The 22,376-nt window shown below is 40.7% G+C and overlaps 1 long non-coding RNA gene across 1 annotated transcript; it reads left to right on the plus strand.

The window, feature by feature from the left end:
• The first annotated feature begins 9,958 nt into the window (after positions 1-9,958).
• Positions 9,959-21,024, plus strand: LOC137371721 (uncharacterized). The gene is made up of 3 exons (XR_010975279.1): positions 9,959-10,060; positions 20,636-20,785; positions 20,939-21,024. It is a non-coding gene; the product is annotated as an uncharacterized lncRNA (long non-coding RNA).
• The last annotated feature ends 1,352 nt before the right edge of the window (positions 21,025-22,376 follow it).

Genomic DNA, 22,376 nt, shown 5'->3' on the forward strand with positions numbered 1-22,376 from the left:
GATTCTGATTATAGTGGGAGAAGCACACTGTTGATTCAGTCCTGTCCCTCCACAGATCACCTAACATATTATTTTTAAACTTTCCAAATTAAGGAAAGACCCAGCCAAATTGTACCATCTATTAACCCCCAATGAGGCCAACCAAACCAGGTGTCTTTAGATCAACAAATTAATTGTTTAATTAGAAAAACTAAATTCTTAAACACTACTAAGATATAAACAACACTTAAAGTAGAAAAATTAGTGTCCTTGCATCTTTATGCACCTGCCAAAGTGAAATCTTCCAATCTGGAACAGTCCAAGGTTCCTTGAAGTCCTCACAGCTATCCAATGGGGGGGGGGGGGATAAAGGTTCGTCAACGGTTGAACAGTCCGTAGTTTAATTCAGCAGTTGAATTGATGCTCTTCTTTTCCAGCAATGAATTTCAGCAATTACGTTCCGTAGTTAAAGGAATTGGTTATTTTCTTTTAAGAAATTAATCTGGCTTGACATTAGAATTCTGAGAGTATAATAAATAGGGTTTAAATAAACTGAGAGAGAGCTCTCTTTTTCTTCAGTATATGCTGACAGACAGTCTGTGTGTCTATGTCTCAAAAGCCAGTTTTTCAGCTAGTTTCAAATGTCAATCGGCAACAATGTATCTCATGTCCTTGGTTCTGAATGGCTGCCTTCTACAGCAACAAGAATGCATATTTGAAGCTGGTTGTATCCTACAGCAATGAGAATGCATCCTTTGATTCAGTCTCTGGAGCTTGTTGCCTTAAAGCAGTATTGATCCTGTTACAGCCTTAAAGGCACACCGCATACTTCCCGGAAAAGAAAAAAAAACTACAGGATCATAATACTAGCTTCCTCTCATACCATCTCCCATTCCTTTTTCTCCTGTCCTATCCCTGTTCCCTCACTCAGCACTACCTCTTCCCAGTACCTTCTGAGCCCTTTCTCACTTTTCCCCAACAGTCTACTCCAAAGCTTTCTGCTACAGTAACCCCACTACCACCAAAACTTGCCACCTTCTCCTTTTTGCCAGCCTCTCAATACTGAGTTGGGAAACCAAATGTTTGAGAGGTAGAAATTTCTCTCGGTGGGGTGGCACAAAATGGGCGCTATCTGATTAGTCACTCATTATATATAGCCCCTGGCATTTAGTTCTATTTCAGGTCCTAAACAGGTGGCCAATCCGATATTGCTCCATTTGCACCACTGCTCAAAATGAATGTCTACCGCATGATTTTAAAGCACAATGGGTGCTTGTAATAAAGCTGCTGATTGTACAGGCTTGGTGAAGAGCACATAACAGGCCTAAGGAGGGAATGCGATGTGGAACCGTTGAGGTCCAAAGCAGCAGCCCAAGCAAAGCAGGAGGCAAGGAGAAGTGAGGATGGGCAGCCAAGACCTGAAGTTTGGCTGATGATAAACTGACTGATGGTGGGGGAGAAAGAGAGGTGAGAACAGACAAATGGCTGTATTGGGGAATGAGAGGGGACCCAATTGAATGTGTGAAATGGGTCTCATTGTGGATCAGGTCACTACAGCAATACCTGGTTTCAGGAGGATTGAAAGTTAAGTATGATGTGAAATACACAGACTTTACAGTTTGAAACCAATTCCCAGCCATGATGGAACTAACATGTGAGTTTCCCATAACCACAGGAAATACACACTGTATTTTTAATAAATTATATAGATACGATGCTTCTGTGCTGTATCATTCTATGATTCTCTGTAAAGGGGGAAAGGAACGGGTGATAGAGGAAGAAAAGGGACAGATGGGGAGGAGAAGGAGGGGGAGGAACAGAGAGAGAGTGAAGAGAAGGGGAAGAAGGAAGCAAAAGGCACAAAACAATTAGAGTGAAGGAACAAGAATACAGCAGCTGCAGATAAAAGAGACCATAGCTTATAAGTTAACATGTGCAATATCCCAGGAACTTGTATGAGATAGTTGTAAATTGAGCGGGAAAATGTTCCCCACTTCTGAGTATTTACCTTCCACTTGATCTAACACCATTGTCCATTTCTGAGTCAGAAGGTTGTGAACAGTAGAAATAGGAGCAGGAGTAAACCATCCGACCCCTCAAGCCTGCTCTGCCATTCAAAACAATCATGGCTGATCTTCTGCTTCAACTCCACTTTCCCATCCGCTCACCATATCCTTTGATTCCCTGTGAGATCAAAAATCAGTCTATCCCAGCCTTGAATATATTTAATGATGCAGCATCCACAACCCTCTGGGATAGACAATTCTAAAGATTCACACTGAGTGAAGAAATTTCTCCTTGTCTCAGTCCTAAATGATCAACCACTTATCCTGAGGCGGTGCCCCCATGTTCTAGATTTCCCAGCCAGGGGAAACAACCTGTCAGTGTCTACTTTGTCAAGCCCCTTCAGAATATTTTATGTTTCAAAGGGATCACCTCTCATTCTTCTAAATTCCAGAGAGTATATACCCAATTTATTCAGCCTCTCATCATAGGACAATTTTCTCATCACAGGAACCAATCTAGTGAACCTTCGCTGTACTGCCTCTAGGCAAGTAATCCTTCCTTAGATATGGAGACCAAAACTGCGCACAGTATTCCAGGTGTTCAACAAAATTCTATAAAATTGTAGCAAGACTTCCTTATACTTGTACTCCAGTCTCCTAGGAATAAAGGCCAACATGCCAATTGCCTTCCTAACTCTTTGTTGTACCTGCACACTAACATTATGTGTTCCTTGTATGAGTAGACTCTGGGTTCAGGACTTGAGCATAAAAATCTAGACTGATACTCCAACACAGTATTGAGACAGTGCTGCACTGTCGAAGGTGTGTCTTTCGGATGAGACATTAAACCAAGGCCCTGTCTGCCAGTCAGGTGGACATAAAAGATCACATGGTGCTATTTCAAAGAGCAGGGAAGTTATCTCTAGTGACCTGGCCAATATTTATCCCTCATTCTAGATCACTAAAACAGATTATCAGGTCATTATCACATTGCTGAGCTTGCTGTGCACAAATCGTGAAAGGTGCTATATAAATGCAAGTCTTTTCTTTCTTATATATTCTGTTCAACACATTTTATTTACAGCACAAATAAATAGGAGATAATTTATTAGACTGCATGAAACCGGAGGTATTATTGATTAAATCTCATAGACTAGTTAGAACATGTAAGACTATTGTGTTAAAAGCAATTTGTAGTTAACACAGTTGTATCATTGACAATTACATGTCTTGATTGGTTTATTAGCAGGTTTTAATAAGGGGTGGGGGGGGGGAGAAGACGATTTTTACGCGAGTGAATTGTCACCGATGTAATTATCCAAGTCTACTTTGACTGAGTTTGTAATCAAATTGTGCGGTTTACGATGGAGTCGAGAGATGGGGTATTGATGCTTAAAGTCACACAGTTTGTTCTTAACCTGCTCTTCTTGGTAATTTTTGTTAAATATATTTTTATTGCGCATAACTATTTGAAAAGTTAATACTTCCATGGAATTTAAAAATCCAAACAACTTTGTTGAAGTAGCTCAAAAGTGCTGTGCAGACTTGGTTAACTTGTATTAATGTGGATTTTTGCCGATATGGTGAATTGATTTTTTTTTTCTGACTATTTTAGTTGTCTTCCTTATTCATCCATAGTTAACTTTCACAATTTCTTCTCTTTAAATATGTGGCAAAATGTAGCAAGAGTGATTTCGCCTATAATCGACAGTAGTCGGTGTCTATTCCTTTCTCAGGTCTCTGAATGTTACCACAAGTGTTAAGTACTGGAAAGGATTATTTCCCCCTTAAAACAAACTGACCCACAACTACTGCATAATATTTCTTGAATTTTTGTTCTTCAAAATGATCCGTGTGTTCCTTCCAACGGAAATTCTTGTATTTACCTTTTAATGCTAATGGCTCAAACTCTCAATGCCGAATAGAAGCTACTCCTTGTGTCCAAACAGTACCTGGACATTTCCTATGGGTGAGAGTTTTGTTCATTGTTGCTTGTTGATAATTGGGTGGAGCTGTAAATTTTATGAAAATGTTTTTTTATTAATCACTTACTTGAAGGTATGTTTTATAGCTTGTCCAAATCACTGGAAGGAAGGTGTCTTTTTATGGGTGTTAATTCCATTCCAGAACAGACTATCTGTCTGTTACTGAGCCTATTTTCAAACATATAATGAAATCTCTCTTTCACCCCCTCCTTTAAAAATCATCCTTACTCAGTAGAATAAAATTCAACCCTTTGAACCCCCAACCCCCTCAACCCCACTGTGCCAGTTTGTTGTGTAGTTACTAGCTTTTGCCCAATTCCAGATCAGGCCAAGGGAGGCAACTTTACTTTGAGGCTGCAGGCACTGATTCAGGAAGGCAAGTACTCTCCAAATGTTTGCTATGAAATACAAGGTAGCCCAATCTCAGATTGGTTTGTGCCTTGCTCAATAAGGTGATGTCAAAAGCCTTATATTTGCAGCCTTATATTTGAAACCAACAGATTCATAAACTTACTTTGCACTAAAGAGCCAGCCCATCAGTCACTGAGTACAAGTGTGGAAAAGCAGGCTTTGTCCAGCATGTTGTAATGGTGAGCCCGTATGCTTCTACATGGTGTTGAGCCGTAGCATATATCCTGACTCTTTTACTAATCTGTCAAATTTGAACTGTTATGTAATGTACTTTTACAAATTTTATGAATAAAGTATATTTGGAGAAAATTAATTTACTAATCTGTAAACTGGGCTGCATCTTCCCTTGCAGCTCAATCCTTCAAGCTAGAGGATGAGGGTTACGTTTACCTAGAGTCTTTATATAGAGAGGGACATCACAAAACTCACAATTTTGAGTATTGAACCTTTTATTAGAGAGGGGATGAGGGTCAAATGCCTCTGTCCTGCTTGCCCTCACCCTAAATGTGGGCCACATTTAGAAAGAATAAACTACTCAACTGAAGTTCCAAAGAGCTCCCTTAAAAGCCAACATCATTCAACTTCTCAGCATTGAAATGTGTAAAATAGATTGTTAAGGCTCCTTCAACTACTTTCAGCACATGTATTCCCTTTTTTAAATGCTCCATCTTAATTTCCTCTCTTCTGATTCAAAATGGAAGAAGGGTATTAAAGTAACTGTGGGATGTGGAGTGTTTACCTTACAAAGGTTATGCAGAGCAGGAGGTATGCAACACTTGCCTATTGCAAGCTTCCAGATGTATAATCTTGCAGTAACACTTTTTTAAGAAAATGTTTTTCCTTCTAGGTGTTTGGTATTGAACTCATGTGGATGGGAGCTTCAATCCATCTGAACCTGTATCCACTTTCTTTGCTGGCTGGTAAATCGATCTCTGGAGTCCCTGCTGTGCTCATTATTGTTGGTGTCCTAATTTTTTTCATGGCTGTCTTTGGGATTGCTGCTGTTTGGAAGGAAAACATTACTATGATGAAAGTGGTAAAATTTGTTTTTTTTTCCACTTGGTATGGATGCAAACAAAACTGATCATAACTTTGTTTATCTATGCATGTTTAAAATGAAGTTAAACAAACTGCTAAAAGGGAACCCCCCAATAATAAAGCTTTAAATATTTCCATAGTCAATAATATTCTACCACAGACATTTCTTCCCTTGACCACATTATCACTGCTCATGTAGAATAATATTTACTACTTAAAAACCAGATGAGCTACCTGGGACACATTATTCTAGAGCATTGTTTAGTGTAGTCAAACTTAATTTTTAAAGTAGCGTGCATTCAGAGATGGAATTTAATATATTCCCTTTGATTTCTCTGGATCTGCATTGTAGGGAGACCTGCTTCAGACTTCATGCTCAAGAAACATATGCCTGACTTGAATTTTTCCAGCTTGTTGTTAGTGAAGGGTGTACTCGTGCAAAAAAGTGCAGTAAACAAGCTTGTACAGTTTGCATGTTACAGTTTACCAGAAGCAGCTGGAAGCTTATTACAAACTAAACCGAATTGGCAGTGAACATTTTACTTGGCTACAGTTCATGTTAGTATTAGATTGTTTATAAACCCTTTCTTTCTTCCCATTGCTGTGATGGTCTCTGTTGGTTTTTGACACTGATGGTTTTCTTAGCTAGGCAAGTAGCTCATTCTTGGCTGCATTGATCTTGAGAGCTGTTGTCAATGTGCTATTCTCCCCCAAAAAATTAACCAATATTACTGGCCACTCTTGTGCTTTATCTTTCCATACAAAACAACACTTTTGGATGTGAACTTTATAACTTGCCTACTTTTGATATGGGTCTGATACCCAGACCAATTTGGATGTGGTTGAAGAAAATGGGCACATGGAGCTTTTATGCATTTAAAAAAAAAAAAAAATCTGTCTTCTGTAGCAGCTTGACATGCCAATAGATCCCCATCCCCTCCCCAGAAATGTACATTTTCTGAAAGTAAATAGCATTTTTAAAAAAATCAACAGTTACTTAAAGCAACTTGTGCCCCCTATGCCAGGTTAGGTTTTTTAAAAAAAAAAGGAAATCACGGAGTAGTGATTTATTGTCTGCAATATATTAGTGTTTTCATTGCCCTGCAAGAATATGGCTGTTGTACCTCTGAGAATTGACTACTGTCAATATTCTCCCTTGACAGTTTGTAATACCTGCTGACTTTTTTGAACATGAAAATTCTGACCTTTTATTTACTAAGTCACTGAATGCCATTGTGCTTTATATTGGTGTTAATGACCAGGTGTGCGAGAGGTCTAGGGTTCCCTTTCATCTTTCACCTGGTCTTACTGTAACAGGGTTTTATTTTTAAGTGTTTTGAGCTCCCCCTTGATGAATCCTTGTTCACTGCTTTCCAATTATAAGGCAAAGAAACCAGCACAAACAGGCTTTAAGTTTAAAGAAGAAAGATGAAATTGTATTCAGCTTAAACTTAAAATTCTAATTTGATTAATGCCACTGGGTACATGCCGCACCCCACGCTAGCATGAATACGCGATACGCACATGCAAATAGAGACAGAAAAGAGCAGAAGGAAAAAGAAAGTAGAAAGGTTTGAGGCAATATCTGAAGAGTTTTTGTTACGGGTCTTTGAGCTCACTGTAGAGTCCTTGATTGTAGTTAGATCTTGCTTTTTATTGGGGCCCAGTATTCCTCTTAAACCTGTTCACTGTCAGAGACCTCTCTTGGGGTTCATGTGTCTTCAGTGAGTTTTGGAGTTCCGTGAGAAAGAGATGGGAGCAGACGAGAGGCTGTGGCGAGCCAGCCGGGAGAGGTCTTTTCAATCCAGGAGCCAAGAGTTTTCTGTCAGTTCAAACACTCTCTCTACAATTTAAAACTCCCCAAGTTGGCCAGCAGGGTAGTCACATGACCAACTAGTATAACCACTTCTGGCTTTGTGTATTGTGTGGGTCAGGGAATGGTCCTTTGTCTACAAATACTGTCTGCTAATATGCAAAAATGTCTCCAGCCAGGGGCCTGGCAACCCCTTGTAACAGGCCTTGTCCTCTTCCCAGCAACAGTTTGAAGTTTAATGTCCATGTGGCAAAATTAATGTGCCTCATTCTTGGCAGATGTGGGCTTGCATGACAATTGGCTTAATGTTCTGAATACAAATTTCAAGTGTTGATGGAATTCTCAACCAGTGACATACATACATACTTTTGTAGTTCTCCCTCTGGACTATTATTGCTTCATTAGAGTTTTTAAAACTTTTATTTTTGGCTTCCCTGATTCAATCTCCTTGTAGGTGAGGCATTGCACCTATATCCCTCAAAATATGTTTCTGCTTACCTCACTATCTAGGGAATGAACTGAGGACCTTCTTCAGATTACTTCAGCTATTGGTTTTATCATGTGATCCCACATGATCCTATTCATCTTAGGAAGACAGCAGAATAATTTTACCCTAGACATTGACTTGGGCTTTAATTGCCAAGTACATTTATTAAGCAGCAGTACAACAGATTAAACACATCTAGCTGCTTGAGTATTTGAAAATAATAGTTCATGAGTGTGCTCTGCTATACTAGAACATAATTATGTTAGAAAGCTATTTTTTTTTTTTAGTTAGCATGTAAGTGAAGTATTAAACATTGAAGCATTATCTGGTCTGAATATTTGTCTTTGGAAACTTCAGAACCTGAACAAGACATATGGGCAGTTTTAACTTGTTGACCTGGCGGTCGGTGGGGTGGGGTGGGTGGAGGGGATAGGTTGGGAGGGGCTAGTAGCATGCTGGAAACTCCAAGGTCTGTCAAGTGACATCACTAACCGGTTTCCCTGCCTGGAAGTCAGCCTGATTGACAGGCTTGGCCTCCAGTCAGGTGGGGAGCACTGGAGAAGAGTAGGTCCAATTCCTGATCTGGATTTTGGGGGGTGGGGGGGTGGTCTGATGGAGGAGCTCTTGGGAGGTGCTGCGGGGTAGGAGAAAGTGCTCCTGCTCTTCCTAGCCCAAAAGGAATCCCAAGACCTGGGAAACCCAGTCGGTCACAGTAAAATCTGAAGATACCAGCCTCGTTAACTTATTTAAAATGCCAACCCATTTTCCTGGGATTGGGTTGGCTGCCTGATCCTTGTCCCGCCTAAATTAAACCCAGAAGTTAGGTTGGAGCTGGCTTCTTGACATTTCCATTTTTTTTAATTGTCCTTTTAAACCCCCGACCTGCTGACCCATGTTTAAAATTTCCTCCCCACCTATCCACATTGATAAATACCTTCAAAAAAATTGGCTGGGATGAAGCAGATTTAAATAACTGCTTCAATCAACACGTTTGAATAGCACGATATCTGCATATCTTTTTGCATATTTATATATTTCTAAGGTATTTCATGCATTACAACAGTGACTACACTTCAAAATGTATTTCATTGGCTGTAAAGTGCTTTGAGGTGTTTAGTGGTCGTGAAAGATTTGCATTTATATAGCACCTTTCATATAATCAAGAACTCTGTGTTCCTCCAACTTTGGCCTTTTTGTGCTCTCTGTGTCTCTGTGTCTCTGTGTCTCTGTGTCTCTGTGTCTCTGTGTCTCTGTGTCTCTGTGTCTCTGTGTCTCTGTGTCTCTGTGTCTCTGTGTCTCTGTGTCTCTGTGTCTCAAAACCCTCCTTTTAACACCCAAGCATTAGCCACCCATCCTAAATTGTTTTTTCCTTTATGGCTTGCTGTCCAGATTTATCTGATTTACCCCTTAGAAAAATGCACCCAAGTGCTATTTTTATGCGAAAAGCAGTAAATAAATACAAGATGTTAAATTGAATAGCTTGGTTTCTCCCTTGGATAGCAATCTCATACAACTACTTTGCATTGATTTTAATAAGATTGTGTGTTTTGTTAATGATTTTAGAAAAAAACAAAAATTAATGTAATCTGCTTGGGGCACCTTATGTAATATCAAGATTCCCTTCTCAAATTAAAGCTTTAAGCATTGGAGTGTCTCCCAGGGAAATGGCTGAAGTTCTAGCAGGCAAATCCCCTGGAGATTTAGCCCCAAAGTTCAAGAGCCATTGGATTATCACTTTTACAGTTGCAGTTTAGTATTTTTTGTACTTTTTAGTCTTGCGTGAGAACATTCCCCTGTGCTTTCTTAAAAAGCAAATAGAATGACCACCTTGTCTTGTTGTAAATTTCATAATCCACAAATCTAACTGTAGTTCTACAGTGCCAAAAATAAGCTGCTAACTTTGAAAATGTAGCTTGTATTAAATATAAGTACAGTCATTTTTGAGTTGATTGCATTACAACACTTTTTCTGCAGTTTCTGATTCTGATGATTCTGGTCTGTCTTGTGGAAATAATTGTTGAGGCGTTAACATATATCTTCAGGAGCCAGGCAAGTATGGCTTTTATAAAAGCAGTATATTTTTATTGGATTGCTATCAAATTTACTATACTTGACCCCATCCTTTCTTTTTGCACTAACTTCACATTTGTGTTGTCTTTTGCTAGAAACTCGGAAGCATTTTCAGAAAATGTAAAATGTTGTGGGTTTTGCTTCCTTCATTCTGTAGGTTTACAGTAACATAACCGATGATTTTGCAAAGTCTATTCGTGGATATGAGATGTCTCTTCATGGATATGATGAGTCCAAATTGGAAGCATTGCTAGATCGACTGCAAACCAAGGTTCAAAAAAATCTTCAGTGTTTTTCTATGCTTCATCTATAGCTGAATTGTATAACAACCTGTGGCTTTCTGTGTCTTGAAGTTTTCTGGAATTCTATTCAACTATTTTGTCTGCATTCCACTTAAGATAAGTTTTCTTTTGGAATTTAAAACTGCTCTGGGAAGGGGGAACCTATCTGATCGCATTTGCTGATATAATACTGAAGTCTTGTTCTAAGGACTAGGCTGGTTCTTGTATAGCTAAATTTAACAGTTTTTTTGATACACCATTGATCTGACTTGAAGGAAGCTAAGTAGTGATTGGGAGTGTAGTGCAATAATAGATTTTGTTCCAAGAAATGGGTGTTCTCCTTGTACAAATGCTAAGAAGTTGGATTAGTTTAAATTGTACTGTGAATTTAAATACTGCAATAAGTGGTAGATTGGATATATATATATCTCTTCACAATTTCCCACATGGGGTATTTGTATTTATTTGTAGCAAGATTGCAAATGTGTTCTTTGTAAATGTATTGATACTTTTGCCACAAATGGTAATAGTTCATAATTCCAAATGATCCTTTTTTTAAAAAAAAAAATCTCCAGCAGGTACGAAGTAGACACTGGTTTTATGCTCCTTTTGGGGAGGGGAAAATGTATGAATGGTGTGCTAACTTTAGGGCTAAGAAGTCAGAGAATGACATTGAAATTGTTTTGCAACAGAGCATTATTTAACTCCTTAGAGAGAGGATCTGGATCGGCGCCGGCTTGGAGGGCCGAAGGGCCTGTTCCTGTGCTGTAATTATCTTTGTTCTAGAAGTCTCTTCAAACGGAAAGCTTTTTTCCAAAAAAAGTGATTGCTAGAGTCTGTTGATATACTGCTATTCAAATATGTATCTTTTAAAGCCATTATATAAATGAAAGTTATAATTAATGTAGAAAAATGCTGCAAGGTGCTTCACATATGACTTGTGTTTTTGTACTGAGGAATGAGAAACCAAAAGAACACCGGAAATACAGTAATCCTCTGCAGAAAAGTTAAGTTATTTGATTGTCTGTAATTTTCCTTGGAACTGAGTGATACCCTGCAGCCTACAAAGGTGTTTGGGTGGGGAAGCAAGAAAAAAAACAAATGCCTCAACCACTGAGAGGAAGCTAATGGGTTACTGGCCTTCAAACTGCTTAATAAATATGGGATCTGTTAACTGAAATGAAATCAATGCAGTGTGGCAATAGAGGAACAGAAGAACATGTAAATAACTAATGTGGTGAATAGCATAGGAAATGCCCTCAAGGAAATGGAAGATTGCCGATTTTGTTTTTTAAAAAAAAAAGCACCTGCTTAAAATGAGAACAAGAAATGCTATAAACAGTGCGGGAGTGCTGAAGTGATTACAAATAGATCAAGAATCTGATCGCAGAGCTTCCATCACTGCTGTAGCTGTGCTCTGATGAAGGATCTACTAAATTTGTGGCTATTTTTGTTGGAACACAGGAGATTATGCAGTGACACGAAGAAGTGTTTATAATTTATGACTGGATGGGACAGAGTAGATACAAACAGATTGATTTTAGAAATTGGATCATACTCTAATTTACACAAACCTAATGAAGCCAATGGCAAGACCACAGGATATTTATTAACTATTGGCAAGCTGCAGGCATCAATCCCAGAAAGAACAAAGATTTTTTTTTTAATTTCTAAAATATACTTTATTCATAAAAATCTGTAAAAATTACATTCCCAAACAGTTTAAAACAGCATCAAGTCAAAAAATTCAAACAGTGCAAAGGTGATCAGTTTCCTTCTATACAATTATGAGTTGCCTCACAACCCTTCCATTTCATTGTCATGCCATATACATTTTTACATTTACAGCGCACAAAATTTTCCCGATACAGTTCGAGGGGTTTCCCATGAATCCAGCCCCTCAGTTCAGCTTGGTGGGGGGGACCTTACACTGTGGTCTTTCCCCATTGAGCCTTTGCTGTGGCTGCCCCAAGCTTTAGTGCGTCCCTCAGCACGTAGTCCTGGACCTTGGAATGTGCCAGTCTGCAACATTCGGTCGTGGACAACTCTTTGCGCTGGAAGACCAGCAAAAGAACAAAGATGGGCCAATTCAAAGGCCAGTCCAGGCTGTAAGCAGATTTTTTTTTTTTTAAACTTGCATTTTTGGAGGTAGCCTGTAGTGGTCCCTTTTTAAAGAGCACTAGTTTGGCTACCAAGCACCTGAGAATACTGGCTGCAGCATGCAAGGTGCCCTATTCAGTCACGAATTTTGGAAAAGGTGGTCTCCAGCAAGCATGAGGCCCCCTATTGGGAAAGGGACTAACCCCTGTGGAGATGCAGATCCTAGATGTCAACACGCAAGAGCTTTTCCCAATATGGCAGGCTGCACACTTCTATAGAGTGTGCACATGCTCACTGACTAAGCAATCAATATGGCAGTCACCTGTTTTACACCTGCATCCATTGACTTGAGCACATTCTTCATCAAATTTCTATGTATCTTTGATTTTGTTCAGTCCGAGTTGTTAGATTTGTGGTTGTTGCTGATGCAAAGGTTTCCACCTCTTCAATGAGGGATACATCACCTTGTTCAGGTCTTGCAACTAGGATACGAGACAAAGCATCTGCTGTGATCTGCTTTCCTGGAACATATTCTGTCTTTGCATCAAACCTCCTTATTCTCAGTCTGAATCGTTGCACTTATGGAGGCATCTTTGCTAACTCCTTTTGCCTTTGAGAGTTAACAATAGTTTGTGGCCTGTCTCTATCTTGAAGTGAAGACTGATCATGTAGCCTGAGCTTTTCACAAGCCCATGTAGTCGCTAATGCTGCTTTCTCTATCGCTGCATGTCTGTGTTCAGTCTCTGTCAGTGAACAAAATGTACAGTAAGCTGGTCTGTACTTTCCATCCTCCATCTGAGAGTACAGCTCCCAGTTCTGTACAAAATGTATTCACAGCGATGATGGTGGGTAGCTCTGGGTTGCAGTGAGCTAACACATCGGGCGATATCAACATCTTTGATTTTCTCAAAAGATCTGTGTGCTTCCTCCCAGCACCATGTATTGTCCTGTTGCAACAGTTGACGTAGTGGCTCATTGACTACAGCTAGGTTGGGCAGAAATTTTCCAACTTGGTTTACCATACCCAGGAATCCCCTAGAGTTCAGTCTTGTTCCTAGGAGCTGGAAACTCCTTGATTGCTGTCATCTTCTGTTCATCAATTCTAAACCAGATCCATCTATAATTAAAAGACTAAGAGGAAGAGCAGGCAGGGAGATGTTGCGGAGAACAGCGGGACTGGTGGTCTGAAGTGCATTTGTTTCAATGCAAGAAGTATAACGGGTAAGGCAGATGAACTTGGAGCTTGGATTAGTACTTGGAACTATGATGTTGTTGCTCTTAGAGACTTGGTTGAGGGAAGGACAGGATTGGCAGCTAAATGTTCCAGGATTTAGAAGCTTCAGGCGGGATAGAGGGGGATGTAAAAGGGGTGGGGGAGTTGCATTACTGGTTAAGGAGAATATCACGGCTGTACTGCGGGAGGACACCTCAGGGGTTATGCAGCGAGGCAATATGGGTGGAGCTCAGGAACAGGAAGGGTGCAGTCACGATGTTGGGGGGTTTACTACAGGCCTCCCAACAGCCAGCGGGAGGTAGAGGAGCAGATATGTAGACAGATTTTGGAAAGATGTAAAGGTAACAGGGTTGCAGTGGTGGGTGATTTTAACTTCCCCTATATTGACTGGGACTCACTTAGTGCTAGTGGCTTGGATGGGACAGAATTTGTAAGGAGCATCCAGGAGGGCTTCTTGAAACAATACGTAGATAGTCCAACTAGGGATGAGGCCATACTGGACTTGGCATTGGGGAATGAGCCCGGCCAGGTGGTTGAAGTTTCAGTAGGGGAGCATTTCGGGAACAGTGACCATAATTCCATAAGTTTTAAGGTACTTGTGGATAAGGATAAGAGTAGTCCTCGGGTGAAGGTGCTAAATTGGGAGAAGGCTAATTATAACAATATTAGGCAGGAACTGAAGAATTTAGATTGGGGACGGCTGTTTGAGGGTAAATCAACATCTGACATGTGGGAGTCTTTCAAATGTCAGTTGATTAGCATCCAGGACCAGCATGTTCCTGTGAGGAAGAAGGATAAGTCTGGCAAGGTTCGGGAACCTTGGATAACACGGGATATTGTGAGCCTCGTCAAAAAGAAAAAGGAAGCATTCATAATGGCTGGAAGGCTAGGAACAGATGAATCCTTTGAGGAATATAAAGACAGTAGGAAGGAACTTAAGCAAGGAGTCAGGAGGGCTAAAAGGGGTTATGAGAAGTCATTGGCAAACAGGATTAAGGGAAATCCCAAGGCTTTTTATACGTATATAAAGAGCAAGAGGGTAACCAGGGAAAGGGTTGGACCACTCAGGGACAGAGAAGGGAATCTATGTGTGGAGCCAGAGGAAATGGGCGAGGTACTAAATGAGTACTTTGCATCAGTATTCACCAAGGAGAAGGACTTGGATGATGAGCGTATGGAAGGGAGTGTAGATAGTCTCAGTCATCTCATTATCAAAAAGGAGGAGGTGTTGGGTGTCTTGCAAAGCATTAAGGTAGATAAGTCCCCAGGGCCTGATGGATCTACCCCAGAATACTGAGGGAGGCAAGGGAAGAAATTGCTGGGCACTTGACAGAAATCTTTGTATCCTCATTGGCTACAGGTGAGGTCCCAGAGGACTGGAGAATAGCCAATGTTGTTCCTTTGTTTAAGAAGGGTAGCAAGGATAATCCAGGAAATAATAGGCCGGTGAGCCTTACATCAGTGGTAGGGAAATTATTAGAGAGGATTCTTCGGGACAGGATTTACTCCCATTTGGAAACAAATGGACTTATTAGCGAAAGGCAGCATGGTTTTGTGAAGGGGAGGTCGTGTCTCACTAATTTGATTGTGTTTTTTGAGGAAGTGACTAAGATGATTGATTAAGGTAGGGCAGTGGATGTTATCTATATGGACTTTAGTAAAGCCTTTGACAAGGTCCCTCATAGCAGACTGATACAAAAGGTGAAGTCAGAGGGGACTTGGCAAGATGGATACAGAACTGGCTCAGTCATAGAAGACAAAGGGTAGCCGTGGAAGGGTGCTTTTCTGAATGGAGGGATGTGACCAGTGATGTTCCGCAGGGATCAGTGCTGGGACCATTGCTGTTTGTATTATATATAAATGATTTGGAGGAAAATGTAGCTGGTCTGATTAGTAAGTTTGCGGACAACACAAAGGTTGGTGGAGTTGCGGACAGTGATGAGGATTGGCAGAGGATACAGCAGGATATAGATCGGTTGGAGACTTGGGTGGAGAAATGGCAGATGGAGTTTAATCCGGACAAATGTGAGGTAATGCATTTTGGAAGATCTAATGCAGGTGAGAAGTATACAGTAAATGGCAGAACCCTTGGGAGTATTGACAGGCAGAGAGATCTGGGCGTACAGGTCCACAGGTCACTGAAAGTGGCAACGCAGGTGGATAAGGTAGTCAAGAAGGCATACAGCATGCTTGCCTTCATCAGTCAGGGCATAGAGTATAAAAATAGGCAAGTCATGCTGCAGCTGTACAGAATTTTTAGTTAGGCCACACTTAGAATATTGCGTGCAATTCTGGTCGCCACACTACCAGAAGGACGTGGAGGCTTTTGAGAAGGTACAGAAGAGGTTTACCAGGATGTTGCCTGGTCTGGAGGGCATTAGCTATGAGGAGAGGTTGGATAAACTGTTTTCACTAGAACGATGGAGGTGGAGGGACAACATGCTGGAGGTTTACAAAGTTATGAGCGGCATGGACAGAGTGGATAGTCAGAAGCTTTTTCCCAGGGTGGAAGAGTCAGTTACTAGGGGACATGGGTTTAAGGTTAGAGGGGATGTGCGAGGCAAGTTCTTTACACAGAGGGTGGTGAGTGCTTGGGGAAGGTGGTGGAAGCAGGTACCATAGAGACGTTTGAGGCATCTTGACAAATACATGAATAGGATGGGAATAGAGGGATACGGACCCCGGAAGTGCAGAAGGTTTTAGTTTAGGCAGGCATCAAGATTGGCGTAGGCTTGGAGGGCCGAATGGCCTGTTCCTGTGCTGTATTGTTCTTTGTTTATAATATGTCCAAGGAATTTGACAGCTGCAAGAACTCACATTTGTTATTGAGTCCTGCTTTCTCTAAGCATAGCAACACTGTTCTCGTTCTGTCTGAGTGGATCCATGAATCGGGACATCATCCAAATGGCATATAACTCCATCCAGTCCTTTTTAGAATGCTTGATGTCCTTTGGAATATTACAGGTGCTGACGTGATACAAAAAGGTAGTCTGTTGAAACAAAACATTCCAAATGGGGTAATGACTTGTGAACAAATTAGACTCTTCATTGAGGGGTAGTCATATCCTAAGGAATCATACTTTACAGACAATGTCCCAGACACCACCATCATCCTTGGATATGTCCTATCTCACCAGCAGGACAGACCCACCAGAGGTGGCAGCACAGTCGTATATAGTCAGGACGGAGTTGTCCTGGGAGTCTTGACCACAATCTGTAACCTCATGGCCTGGCATATCCCCCACTCCACCATTACCATCAAGCCAGGGACCAACCTTGGTTTAATGAAGAGGCCAGGAGGGCATGCCAGGGGTAGCACCAGGCATGCTGGAAAATAAGGTCAGCTTGGTGAAACTATAAGACAAAACTACCAGGCCAATTATCACCCTATCAGTCTACTCTCGATCATCAAAGTAATGGAAGGGGTCATCGCCAGTGCTATCAAGTGGCACTTGCTCCGCACTAATCTGCTCACTGAAGTTCAGTTTGGGTTCTGCTAGGGCCACTCAGCTCCTGATCTCATTACAGCTTTGGTTCAAACATGGACAAAAGGGCTGAACGCCAGAGGTGAGGTGTGAATGACTGCCCTTGACATTAAGGCAGCATTTGACAGAGTATGGCATCAAGGAGCCCTAGCAAAACTTGAGTCAATGGGAATTGGCACAAACTCTCAGGTTGGAGTTCTACCTTGCACAAAGGAAGATGGTTGTTGGAGGTCTATCATCAGTTCCAGGACATTACTGCAGGAGTTCCTCAGGGTAGTGTCTTAGGCCCAACCATCTTCTGCTGCTTTATCAATGGTGGCCTCCTTTTGCCCTGTAAATGACTGACTTTCGCTCCATCATAAGTTCAGAAGTTGGGATGTTCGCTGCACAATGTCCAGCACCATTGGTGACTCTCGGATAATGAAGCAGTCCATGTCCAGATGCAGCAAAACCTGGACAATATCCAGGCTTGGGCTGATGTGTGGTGCAAATGTTACTTGCCACTTAAGTCCCAGGCAATTACCATCTCCAACAAGAGAGAATCTAACCATCTCCCCTTGATGATCAATGGCATTACCATCACTGAATCCCCCACTATCAACATCCTGGGGGGGATTACCATTGACTAGAAACTGAACTGGACCAGCTACATAAATACTGTGGCTACAAGAGCAGGTCAGAGACTGGGAATTCTGTGGCAAGTAACTCCACTCCTGACTCCCCAGTGCCTGTCCACCATCTACAAGGCACAAGTCAGGAGTATGATGGAATACTCTCCACTTGCTTGGATGGGTGCAGCTCCGACAACACTCAAGAAGCTCGACACCATCCATTACCAAACAGCCCGCTTGATTGGCACCCCGTCCACCACCTTCAACATTCATTCCCTTCACCACTGACTCACAGTGGCAGCAGTGTGTACCATCTACAAGATTCACTGCAGCAACTTGTCAAGCCTCCTTTGACAGCACTTTCAAAACCTGCGACCTCCACCACCTAGAAAGACAAGGGCAGCAGATGCATGGGAACCCCACCACCTGTAAGATTCCTCTCCAAGCCCCACACTATCCTGATTTGGAACTACATCATTTCTTCACTGTCACTGGGTCAAGGACCTGTGTTGTTCTTAAGAGCACTGTGGGTGTACCTACACCACATGCACTGCAGTGATTCAGGGAAGGGCAACAAATTTGTTTAATATGGAGCTGACTAGGTGGAAGATGAGAAAGGGAACTCATTATTTGAGAGGTTGGAGTGAATGCAGGGACACCAGATATGGAGTTGTATTTATCTTGAGATGTTTCGCAAAGTGTTTAGACTTTAAGTCCATAGGTTTGACCCTGTCCTTCCTATGGCTTGCTGCTTTATCCCTTCCATTTGTACTCTGACTTCCAATTAATGTCTTGAATTGTATCAACCGTGCTCAATACAAACTTCAAAAATAGCTGTCTTTTTCCTGAGTACTTGCAACTCCTGACTGCACTTTGACTTAAAGACCTTAGCAATAGCTTGCATTTTCTTTTCTGCTGGTGGTTGGGGGTGCTGTCTATTTCCAACATTTTTCTATTTTTCATTAAGATTTCCAAAACACTCTATATATTTCTTTTAATTTATACTCAACTCAACTGTTTTCATCCAAATGAACTAATGCTTGCCATGGATAGCAAGAGGCAACTTTTTGAAAAGTTGTGCCGTTCTATAGTTCGTGGTCTTTTTGCTTCTGTAGATTGCATTTGTAAATAAACTTTGAGCAGTAATTTTGCTTGTAATAAAATGGGCTGATGTTTCTCATTAGTTAAGGTGACTGAAGAATGTGATTCTCACATTTGCCAGTGAGCAATTTACTGTGATCCGTTAATTTTCAGACCTGTGTCTTTATTTTCTGTATAATTTGAGCAAAGTTTCAATTCATGAGGGACTCTGCTTATGAAAACAGTACTTGATCCATTTACATGTACATTTGTACTTTTGGGAGCAGGAAAGGAGCCCAAATTTGTGCGTGCGTGTGATGAATACTGTGTAATAATTGCACAGAATTCAACTGCACTCTCAAAAAATAAAATGCTATGTATGAAATATTGGTTCAAGGTTGTGCTGGGACAGCTCTAGTCAGTTAGTTTGAGTGGCTATAGGTACCTGACCTAGCAGAGCACAAAAGTTAACTGTTGTGTTCATTAATAAAACCAAACAGAAATGAAAATGTGCCTTTAATCCAGAAAAGCGATCTGCAAAAATATTTGCTTATCTGCCAATCACTTCACCATTGATCTATACAAGTGAATCAGAGCACTACTAATTTGGATGAAGTCCTATTATTATACAAAATAAATACTCTAAATCCTATGCCTCTTTTTGAGCTCTGAAAATGGTCCAGGTTTTGCAGAGATAATTGCGAGGCTAACCATAATGTAGTAAATTAACAGCAACGTCTGGAGTCCATGCAGTTAAATTTGTAAGTTGCTCTCAGATACCCCTGCCACTCCTTAGGGTGCATTATCAGATTTTGCCATTAAGACTCAACACTGAAATTAATGCACTGGTGTGAAGTTGGGCAAGAACCCTAATGACCACACCCCACCCCCACACTCAAAATGTTGCAAGGTTGGGACTGGTGAATTCAAAAGTAATTGAATTTTTAACAGTGTGGCAAGTGATAATCACTGCCAAACATTCTCTCTGGCCTTGAAAATGTATCTATAAGCATGAAGTCTTATTCCCCCAGAAGTTAATAGTGCTGGACATTTTTTTTTAAATTACTTTGTCTATTTTTCATCTCTTAATCTATTCTGCTTTTTTCAATCTTTATTTTGCTTTCTGTATAGGATTTAAATCCAATTTACATTTCTGCATTTAGGCTCTGCATGTCTCTAAGGATTCTTCTATCTGATTTTAAGAGTCTCATTTATTATCTGGCTCAGATGCCACTGATTGTCGTAGAGGGTGCCACAATCCATCAGACACTCGTTTAGAGCAAGTCTTCACTCAAAAGACTGAAAACTCTTATGGGAGCTGTCAGCAACATGAAGGGCAAATGTCATTACTTCACTGCTGACCACAAAATCTGAGCTATTCTATAAGCTTGAATTGCCATAAGTATAGAGATCAACTTTAGAATTAGAACTAATTTAAAAATTGTTTGAAGGTTTTCATGATGACAGTGGTAATGTTGAGTAAAATGATTTTATGGTTTTCCACCATTTGAATTTGTCCTGTAAAGAGCAATTGATTGGAAAAAGCGGTTCTTAGAACAACTGGCAGGCCTCAAAGGGCAGAGGACACTGCCTGAAATGTCAAGGCCTGCCAGTTCTTAACTCCTTTTTTCAAGGAAACAACTCTTTACAGGGCAAATTCACACGGAAAACCATAAAATCATCTTACTCGACATTAGAACGAATTAATTCCCAAATCTTTGTTCATAAGAACAAAATACATAACAATAACATAACCTTGACAAATTAGAAAATTTTGTCTATGTAATAGATTTTCAGACTTTTGTGTGCAAATCTTTGGCGCATTATACACCCCAAAAATGTTCAGTAGTAACTTAAGTCTATGGCCAGTATCTGTCAAGTGTAATGGAAATTTGGCAGATCAGTTATACTGTCAGCTGTGTGTAACTCCAGGTCATGTTAATGTGTGCCTGCGACCACTTCAGATCACTGCAAAGCATCAGTGTCACTGCATGTAGAGAAATGTTTGTTTATTTCCAGTGTTAGACTTATTTGAATGTTCCTTCTGTCTCACAGTTTCATTGTTGTGGTTCTAACAATTACACAGACTGGTTTAAGACAACATTTGGTCAGGCCACTCTGTCTGTTCCATCGAGCTGCTGTATCAATATCTCAGAGTCTTGTGGAAGAAATGTTTCCTATCAAACAGCAAATATCCATACTGTGGTAAGAGTCTGTCACAAAATGGCACATTTGTATTGATGGTGCAAAGTTTTAGAAACCATATGCAGTGCTTTGCTCAATTACATGCAAACTAAATAATATGACGCTCTTTCTTTGATTTGTTTTCAAATCTGTATTGTCTATGGGTATATTCAGGGCTGTACTGGAATGATGGCAGCATGGGTTGAAGAGCATTTTTCAATTATTCGAGGAACTGGTGTTGGCTTTGCATTCGCACAGGTAAGGACATATGAGCCATGTTGGTTACTTTGGCAATTGTGCTTGGAAGGTAGTGATATTTGGTTCTACCTATGTCGTGTCAGTTTCTGGGGAGAGGGTGTGAGGGTGATGAAGCAGGATGAGAGGGATGCTCTGTTGTGCAGAGCTCCAATCAGAAATGAACAAGAGTCTTGTGTGTAAGCCAATAGAAGGTGCATAGAAATTGCCAAAGTAATTTCTGGATCTGTCTATCTCAATAACCAAACTTTCTAGACCATCCAATAATCTATGGGTTGTAGGAAATCTTGAATTGGCATTGCTAACCTTTATTGACAGGGAGCTGGAGCTGCCCAGAGATATTCCTTTATCGAGCTTCTGTGCAACTTAGCATTGAGTCCATGCCCACTCTCCACGAACTAATCCAATCAGTCCCACTCCCCCACTTGTTCCCCATAGCTCTGCAAACATATTTCCTTCAAGTGCCCATCCAATTTCCTTTTGAAATCATTCATCATCTTTGCTTCCACAACCCTCATGGGCAGTGAGTTCCAGGTCATTACCACTCGTATTTTTTTTTTAAAATTGTTTCTCACATTCCCCCTGCATCTCTTGCCCAAAGTCTTCAATCTGTGTGCCCTAGTCTTTGTACCATCAGCTAATGGGAATAGCTTTTCTCTGCCTAAGCCTGTCATAATCTATGGTAAGCACATTTTGCACTGACAGCTGTCTTAACTGGTGCAAATGAATGATGTGACAGAATAGGCCAGGTCTCCCACCAACTTGACTGGACTGTATCTTTCATCTTGACACCTTCTGGATTTAAGCCAGGAGACCAAAATCAGCTGCAAAGTGCCACTTAAAATCTGGCATGTGATGTATGTATTTTAAATAACTATTGAGGTGACATGATGTGCCTCACAAACCAAATCTGTAATGAGATGTTGCTAGACCGAGCAGGTGCACTTTTTTAAAATACCCAACATGTTTTACTTGGATGTGACTATTTGACTTTTGAGTTGTGAATTTTGGGAGAATGTGTTTTATCAACCTCTCTCCATTTTATATTTACATTAGTCCATGGCAGAAGCAGAACAAGCAAAGAAGGTAGCACCTTGGAAGGCCCATGTAAAAGTGGGTTTGTACAAAGTAGGTTGGGCAATTTACATTTCCAATGGCAGCCAACAGTGAGAGAACTGCACTTTGTTTTTGCTGCAGTTATTAAATGTAAAAGTACCATAGAGTAAACATGCCTTGCTGATGTCACGTTTACAATTTGGAGTATAATGAGATTATTCACTTTGGTAGGAAGAATAGAAAATCAGAATATTTTTTAAATGGTGAGAAACTTAAATGTTGGTGTCCAGAGAGATTTGGG

Source organism: Heterodontus francisci, chromosome 7 (assembly GCF_036365525.1).
Source record: "Heterodontus francisci isolate sHetFra1 chromosome 7, sHetFra1.hap1, whole genome shotgun sequence".
In the NCBI taxonomy this organism is placed as follows: domain Eukaryota; kingdom Metazoa; phylum Chordata; class Chondrichthyes; order Heterodontiformes; family Heterodontidae; genus Heterodontus; species Heterodontus francisci.